The 8506-nt window shown below is 40.1% G+C and overlaps 1 long non-coding RNA gene across 1 annotated transcript; it reads right to left on the reverse strand.

Moving 5' to 3' along the window:
- Window positions 1-6516: 6516 nt before the first annotated feature.
- Window positions 6517-8157, reverse strand: LOC137849119 (uncharacterized). The gene is made up of 2 exons (XR_011091696.1): window positions 7622-8157; window positions 6517-6986 (listed from the first exon to the last, which is right to left on the reverse strand). It is a non-coding gene; the product is annotated as an uncharacterized lncRNA (long non-coding RNA).
- Between the last annotated feature and the right edge of the window lie 349 nt (window positions 8158-8506).

Raw genomic sequence — 8506 nt, forward strand, 5'->3', positions numbered from 1 at the left:
AATACCTGAACCTGAAATCATCTGGCAGACCAACCCACGCGATAATCACTTCTTGTCTTAGCTATTTGTTTTTGAAGGTCTTTAGTTGACTTGCTGTACCCATTGAAAATACAGTTGGCAAAGAGTAGCTTCCCTTGACTGTACATCTGCCAAGAAGAAAAGAAGAAATGCAGGAAAAAATTGGCAAGAGCAATCTCTTATTCTAAATGAAGATGATAGATTGAGGAAGAAACAAAAAAGCTATTAGCAGTCCTGACTAACAGCTTTATGGCATACAGCTTTCACCTTTCATGAATTGCTTTGTTAAATAAAATCTTCAGTTTCATTTAAGAAATTAAAACAAACAAACAAACAAAAAAAAAACTTTCCTGTCCTTCAAAGTTTTCAAAACACCGATCCTAATAACTGGAGTGTATAACTCAACATTTTTCTTACTGCTCCATGGACTACCAAAACCTAGCACCATCCACTCTGTCCAACATGATGTCCAGCATGACATATTTGAAGATGAAAACAAATAATCTAGGCACTTTTTTTTCCCCCACATATTAACTCCTCCCCCAGCACTGTAAGGAGTAGAAACAGAGTATTATACTTCTAAACTTTTACAAATAGCAATGAATTTTCTTACTATAAATACTAAATTTCATGTAGAAACAAGTATTTAGAGAAGGAAGATGAGCAATATCACTGGATGAGTGATCTTAAACCTACAGGAACTAACTAGGCCTGATCTTCAAAGCCATAAGGGTTGAAAACATGGGCAAAATCTGAAAATTCAGCATTTTTCTCTCCCTGGAAAAGTAAAAGAGGAGACTGAAGCTAGTTCAGAACTTTTCAGAAAATTCCAGTACCATTTTTCAACTGTATTTCCAGTTTTTAACTTGGTTTTGATTATGAGGTGTATTTCGTAACGTCTCATTCATTTGCATGTTTTATGCAGCTGGCATTTGCAGAAGACTGCCTTACCAAGGTATCCTCAACAAAATAATATTAAAAGTCAAATTTCGTGCTGGAGCTTACAATTCTTAAGCAACTCTGCTTAATACTGCTCCCTGCTCTGTTCTACCCGTCGTGTCCCCATCCCAATAACCTGAATTGGTTTCCTCTTGCTGCTGCAAGCCCTTACGCATTGTGTTGTCCTATCTCAGTGCTCCCAGCTGCCAGCCTGATAAGGAAGCAACAAACAACACGCCCCTCCTCCTGGCTTTGTTTAACCATGGGCACTGTCCTGCTGCCCAAACGCGGTGGGTAGGTACTGGTTTTGTTATTTGGTTCAGAGCTCTGACTCTCTTCCAGCGTGGCCAATAATGAAAGCTGTAACAAGTAGGTAGGGAAGGAACCTTTTCCGCTGCAGGGTTGTCCATAGAGGCTTTGAAAGCCTGAAAATAATGTTGCTGTTTTCTACATTTGTTCTGCAATTGTAACAAACAAAGAGGCTGAGAGGAGTGGTGGATAAATCTACTGTAAAGATGATCTGATGCCTTAATTCAGAATGCACTGAAACCTTTCTAAGAGAATACAGATGAGAAGGCGGCCCCTGGCAGTCCACCCTTCTCAGAGGAATGTAGCCCCTCCACTGCAATTCACCTGGCTGATTCTGTGGGGCTAGGACACGGAGGAATTTTGTTATTCCTGCCACCACAAGCAATCAGTTTGTGCCTCCAAGCATAAAATTCAAGCGTGCTTGCAACTTTGCTTTGCTTGAATAATGTGTAAATGTTACCTCTCAAAGTTTTCCAGTGCTTTTCCAGTTCTTGGTGCTCTTCTTATGGCCTCTGTAGCACGTCACTTTCCAAGGTTGGCATTTAATGGCATTAGTAAGAATTTAATCTTCCATGGGGTATCTTTCTGGCTTGGTTCATGCCTAAAACAGACAGAGTTTGTGGAATCATAACGTTCGTGAGCAGGCATCTCCAAAGGTCAGCTTCTCTCCATAGGTATAAACTGCTATAGCAAGGGGCATTTAACCGTATTGGGGTAAATTTAATCCAGAGTATTATAAAACTCAAACCTTTGGTGAAGGCCAAGAGATAAATTTGGAGAGCTGCATTTTGGAGTGGGGGGGAGGTTCTTTCTCCTCTCAGGGCTAAACATAGTTCTCGCAAATGGCCTCAGACTGAAATTCTTGAGGGAGTCATAATAAGCAAGCCAGGGCAAAGAGGAATGTTTTTTTTCTCCCTGATTAATTCTTCCACATAAAAAGGTGAAAGGTCAAAGATGAACTTAAATACTAATGAAATTCTGAACTTCAGAGCAGCAATATGTCAGAACATTAAAAAAAAAAAAAAGTAAAAATAAAAAATGTTTTGTTACTGGCAACAGTAGGTTGGTTTTGTAAGCATAAATATATGTATATATATATCAGTTCTGATGCCTTTTAACCTTTTGGAGAAGGGGAACTTTTAGATGTTAAGCACAGGCATTAAGCAATCCACAGTAGAGGGTTTGGAGAGCTCCGCCCATACTTTTCCCCTTATGTGCCTTTCTCCATCTTTCCAGCTGACTGAAGGAGTGAAATGGGGCTGCCTTTCAAGTTACCACAAGGTCTCTTTGCCCTTCTTTTCTTGACTGAGGCAGTCACTCTCAGGGTTAATTTCCTTCTTCCTTTTGTCTAGGAATATTTCATGCAGATTAGCAATCTTCCCGTATGCATACCATGGAAAGAATTCCATTGATTCACACTGCTCCGTAGAGAAGCCATTGGACAAACTAATGTGTATACATGCATTTAGATGTTCAAGAAAAAAATAAATAAAAAAGATTGATCACAGTAAAGTTCATTTAAATGTAATTGCCAGAGCTGAAATAAATTTAATGAAGGCTTTGTTATCTGTTTGGGCTTTGTAGTACCGCCCTTCTTGGTCTGGTAATGACAAGCAAGATGGTTGAGCTGTCCTTTTCATGTTACAGATTATCTGTGCTGCTGATGACATACGTTTTTTACATCATTGTGGCATTGTAAATAGGTATCTAACCTGTAAAATACAAGGTATAACTTCTAAGCTCAGCAGGGCTGGAGTGGCCAAAGGTGTATCACCCAGCAAGAATCTGCAGGAAAGCCCAGAGGATGACCAGAGCTCCAGAAAACATGACCTACAAAGAAAGGTTGTGTAAACTGAGCCTGTTTAGTATTCAGAAGTGAAGACCGTGGGAGCATAGTTATGGGAGACAGAAGGTACACATGATTTGCTACAGAAAGACAGCCAGCAGTCTGCTTTCCATGTCTGTGATAAACAGAGAGCGAGCTAATGGGCTTTAACTGCAGGAAGAAAAATGAAATAGAAAAACCTGACAAGCAATATGAGTACAAAGCATTTGGATATAATTTTGTCAGGATATCGTGGCTTCTCTATCACTAAGACTTTACAAACAGGTTGAACAGCAAGAGTTGGATTCACCTCACCTATGTCTGAATCCCACGGAGAGAAACTGGCATTTCCAGCATGTGATTCATCTGACCCACTTCCATTGTGCCCTGGAAGAAGACAGTGCACGGTGTGGAAGTGCCTGTTTCTCTTCAGGGGCTATGAGAGACTCTAGAAAACTGATTCAGGTCTGGAGGTCTGTTTTGTAGATCTCTGAATTTCTATTCCAACTGCCCCATCTCTCGTGTCAGTAATAGCACGGACACAGTTGATTGTGTACTGGTGAAAATGGCCAGGCTAGGTGGTGATCTCCTGAGGTTGTTTGTAGGCTATGAAGGAAATGAACAACTGTCATTGCAGAAGGTCTGCCAAACTAAATCTAAACACATGAGTTGCTTGTTGAAAAAATACAAGTAAAAACTACATATATATATATGTATATATATATATGTATATATATATATATTGTTTGATGGATTATTGTTTGATGGCTGCTTGGATGAATAATTTGGAATTAGATCTTGAATAGTTTAATTGTTAATAAGCAAGTAAATCATCACCAGTCAATGAGCAAATCAGCATTCTTAGTCAAAGAGGCCAAGAGTAGTAGGAGCATAGAGGCTGATTATCCTTTAACTTTCTGATTATGGCCTTTCCAAAATAGCTTTTGTGAAACAGAATACAGGACAAATAGTTGCTGAGCATAAAGTTTGGTCCTGTGTATAAATAGAGGATTCCACATCCTGAACTCATTTTGTAAGTGCTATTTTTACTAGAAAAAAAAAAAAAAACATATACTAAAAACGTTGTCATCTTGATTATCTGCAGCAGAAAATGGCAGCAAGAATTTTGAATGGTATTCCCAGAAGATTCCCATTCAACTCCTGAATCCAGAGAAGTCCAAATTCACTGAATGGCCTGATATAGTACAAATTCCTTTCATGCTGTTGATGAGCTGCAGAATCAACTCAAAACATTCAGCCTGTATCGTAACGAGTGCACTTAAGAAGCTGGCAAGGCTTCAGTCAGCTGCAAGGCAAATGCAATTATAGAACCCAGTTTTCCTTTAAAGGTTTTGAACTCAAGATCAGCTGGAATGAAATGGGTTGCTGTGACTTTCCCTCACCTTTTTCAGGACACTATTCCATTTTTCAAGGGACGAGAATTATAAAAACCTCATCTGTGAAATTTCTCATACTGCTAGTTTAATTTGCCTTTTACAGCCACTAGAAATATGCAGTGCCCCTTATCACCATGCTACCTCAGTATGTTCAACCTGTAGCAGTCTGGAAATGGCAACAGCAAAGTCACCAGTGAATATCAGTAATTCTTTGTTTCATCTGAAACATGCATACCACAATGCTGGCTGGGGATGGGGAAGTTCAGGAGTTGATGAGGTCAGACTGTGGTTTCACTTGACTTTTCTGGAGTCTTGTGCATATTTACATCTTCTGGGAAAAAAAAAAAAATAAGAAAGAAAGAAAGAAAGAAAGAAAGAAAGAAAGAAAGAAAGAAAGAAAAAGAAAGAAAGAAAGAAAGAAAGAAAGAAAGAAAGAAAGAAAGAAAGAAAGAAAGAAAGAAAGAAAGAAAGAAAGAAAGAAAGAAAGAAAGAAAGAGAGAAAGAAAGAAAGAAAGAAAGATCATGATTCTCATGCACTTCATCCTGGGACTTGTAGCTATGTTTGTATGTTTGGGTGGCTGGTTTCTCTGTGGATGTCTGTTTTTAGGTGTGCACGTGCTTTACCACTAATAGCAAATCCAACAGGTGTTACTGAGGGCAACCTTTGCCCCTCCCTGCTTTGTTTCCTTTTTATTTTCCCTCTTCTGGCTTCCTCGCATATTCAGAGGACTTCTGTCTGTGTTGCACACTTAGCAGACAGTTACCGATGGTACGAACTGGGGTACACTGCTCCTTGCTGGATGGGCCAGTTATGTGTTGCTGCCCGGGATAAGCAGAGTCTGCGATCAAAAGTGTCTGTCCTCAATCTGTGGCTGTGTGGCCATGCTGCAAGTGAAAACTACAGCTGAGCATAAGCAACTTCCATGGCTCATGAGGAATTCTTCAAGTACAGGAACACATTTCCCAGCCCCAGGGTCTGGACCTCAGGTTACCTTCTCCTCTCCGTTCCGTCACAGTGTCAGTCCCACCAGCTCTGGGAAGCGCGAAGTGTCACCTTTCAGGAGTTGTGCTGCTGGGGCTCAGCCCCATCCAGAGCTAATTATAAACCTGGAAAAGGGCTAGCACTAATCATTCAGTGCTAGTTTTCCTCAGCTAGCTCTTGTGATATTTAACCACTGTTCCACACAAACAATGCTGTTGAAAAGCCATCTTTTGTAAAATAATAATAATAATAAATAAATAAAACACACACACACACATTTTTGTGTGTGTGTTTTGTGTTTTGTGTGTGTGTGTTGCCAAAAAGGGCAACAAAACTTTGGTTCCCTTCTGTCTCCTGCCCCTCAAACCTACAGCTTCCTAACATTTTGAAGGCACAGAAACTGCTCAAAGATCTTTAGATGGGGGCAGGGGGAGCGAGGGGGGCTGTCCATATGGCAGGAAGCCGATGCCATGATCAGAGAGAAGCAACTGCCCCCGGGAGCAAGCGCGTTATTGTAATGCTTCTGTAAAATGACTTCCTCAAGGCAGCTAAGACTATAAGAGCTGACTAGAAGCAAACGGTTAATGTCACACAACATTTCCTTCTTGCATAATATGTAGATTAAAACTTGTACTTAATTCTTTTTCTTTGAAGCCACAAATTCCTTCTCTCTAACTCCTATTTATTTAGTTGAACAATAGTTATTTTAGTAGGAAATTAAGGACGGACTCCGTCCTTCTGAGTGTACTAGGGGTAGCCTTACACACAGGGGACAATTGTGTTTCATTTTGAATCTTTTTGAATCTTTTTTTTCCTGATCATTTGAGGAAATTCCCATGGGTGTTGTTATACCAGAGGAAATTATTTATGTGCCTCAAGAAAACATGTAAAATTAAGTACATTTTTATCCTACTTTTACACATTTTGAAAGAGACCTTCCCCTCCTGGGGGCATTACTTTTGCTTTATTGAAGCTTTGCTACCTAAAATAATACAAAATTGAAATGTTTGATATATGTAGCTGAATACGATTCCAAAGGCAAAGAACCTTCTTCTCATGAACTCTGTGCATTTTTGCCCCTGAATACTTTTACTGAAGTTTTACTGAAACTAAAGGAACAACACTGCACATACTGGTATGAAAACAGCTGCGCAGGATTACATCAAAGGCTCATCTAGCTCATCCTGTATCCTGTCCCCACAAGTGGCTGGTAGCTGAGCGAGGAGTGGAAGAGCATTTATAAGAAAGTCTTACCCTGTGACTCACGCCAGCCATAAGTAGTTAACAATTCAGGGATTTCCTTCACCAAAAGCTGTGTCTGGGGCACCGTGTTGATAGCTGCCAATGGAGCTAACCTTCAGGAATGTATCTAATTCCATTTTGAACACACTTATACTTTTGGCCTCCACAACATCCTGTGGCAAATAGCTCCACAGTTTAATGATGTGCTGTGAGAAGAAGAATTTCCTTTTGGTTTAAATCTGCTGCTTATCTCTTCATTGGTGCTTGACCATTCCTGTGTTTTAAGAAACAATAAACAATTTCTTCTTATTCCTTTGTCACACCATTTTTTTCTTCATAAAGCTTTCTTGTACCTCATCTCAGTTACTTTTGTAAGTTACCCTATTTAGTCCTTCCTTATATGAACAGCCATTCCATGTTAAATCCTTTTTTGAGACGTGGTGAAGACAGTCACGTGCCGTGTATCACAATCTCAAGAATGCTTCCTTCACCCTCTCACTAAACATTCGGCTTGTACTGTGACCGTTGCAGAGGGCTGATCAGAAATTTTCAGAGATAAGCCTACTGATGAATCTTAGATCTTTTACTTCAGTGTTAACAGCTACTATGCCCATCTTTGAAAAAGTAATTACGATTCTTTTCCCCCATGTAAGTTTATTGACAACTGCTTTCATACAACAACTGATTATCAATTACTGGGCCTTGCTTGATCCCTCTGGAGCCTTCTGCGATCAGATTTGAACATTCCAGACAGGCAAGTATGACCTGCAATTTTGTTCTCTATGACACAACTGATTTTTCAGCACTACAATAAATAAATAAATAAATAAAAATAAGAGAGAGAGAGAGAGAGAGATGTATTCTATCCTAAATGTAGTGACTTCATTTGTAACAATTATTACTTCTAACTTGCAAGCAGGCTGGTCCCGGTTCTTCAGCAGAGGTAGAGCTGCTGTCCAGAAGAAAAGAGCAATGGCCCATTATAGGTTTCATAACTTCTTAATATTTATCATTTTACTTCTGATGTGCTCTGGAAGTAGCTATGTAAAATGCTGTGGCCCTTTCTGATTTGTGACTTCTGGCAGAGTTGCAACTTAAAGCTTCTTGTCTTCCTCGTGGTCTTTGCAAGTCAGGAAGTATTCAGATAACAAGAGGGGAGGTGGAGCTGCTGTCTCTGGCAGCCCTCCTTAGCATCCTGTGCTCCATAGAGAATGTTTGTACTTGGACAGCGTGGCTTTCTTTGGCCAAGTCTTGCGCATCACAGCCAGCCCCATGGAACTGTTTGGGATTGCTGCTGGTCTCGCTGGTGGGAAAAGCTGTTCTGGCTGAGCACGGTGGCAGCTGGGGGGGCTGACTGGGAACTGCTTCAGGGTGGGTTGACGCCTCCCTGGAAACAGCCAAGGCCTTACAGGATGCTCACTGTTTGGTAATCGTTTGAAATGTTGTAGGGGGTGTACCAAGGTGAACCAGGCTCACACCCTTGGGGTTCTTTGTCTGCTTGAACTGATTATTTGTCACCTGAGAGGCATTAGTTGTACTGAAGAAAAAACTATTAACATATTCCTTCTAAAAACAAACTCCATTCTTCCTTAAACAATGGTTAGTGTCTTGTTGAAGCAGAAGAACATTAAACACAGGGAACAGTTGTGTTTCATTTTGCATCTTTTTTTTTCTAGCCACCTTGCCTTTATCATTCAGTTTTTAAAAGCAGTAATTAAGACCATGATAACAGGCTAATTAGGTTTTAGGTTTTACTCCTCATATATCTTTTGTTTCTCTGTCTGTATCTGAGCA

The sequence above is a fragment of the Anas acuta genome, chromosome 1 (genome assembly GCF_963932015.1).
Source record: "Anas acuta chromosome 1, bAnaAcu1.1, whole genome shotgun sequence".
Taxonomy (NCBI): domain Eukaryota; kingdom Metazoa; phylum Chordata; class Aves; order Anseriformes; family Anatidae; genus Anas; species Anas acuta.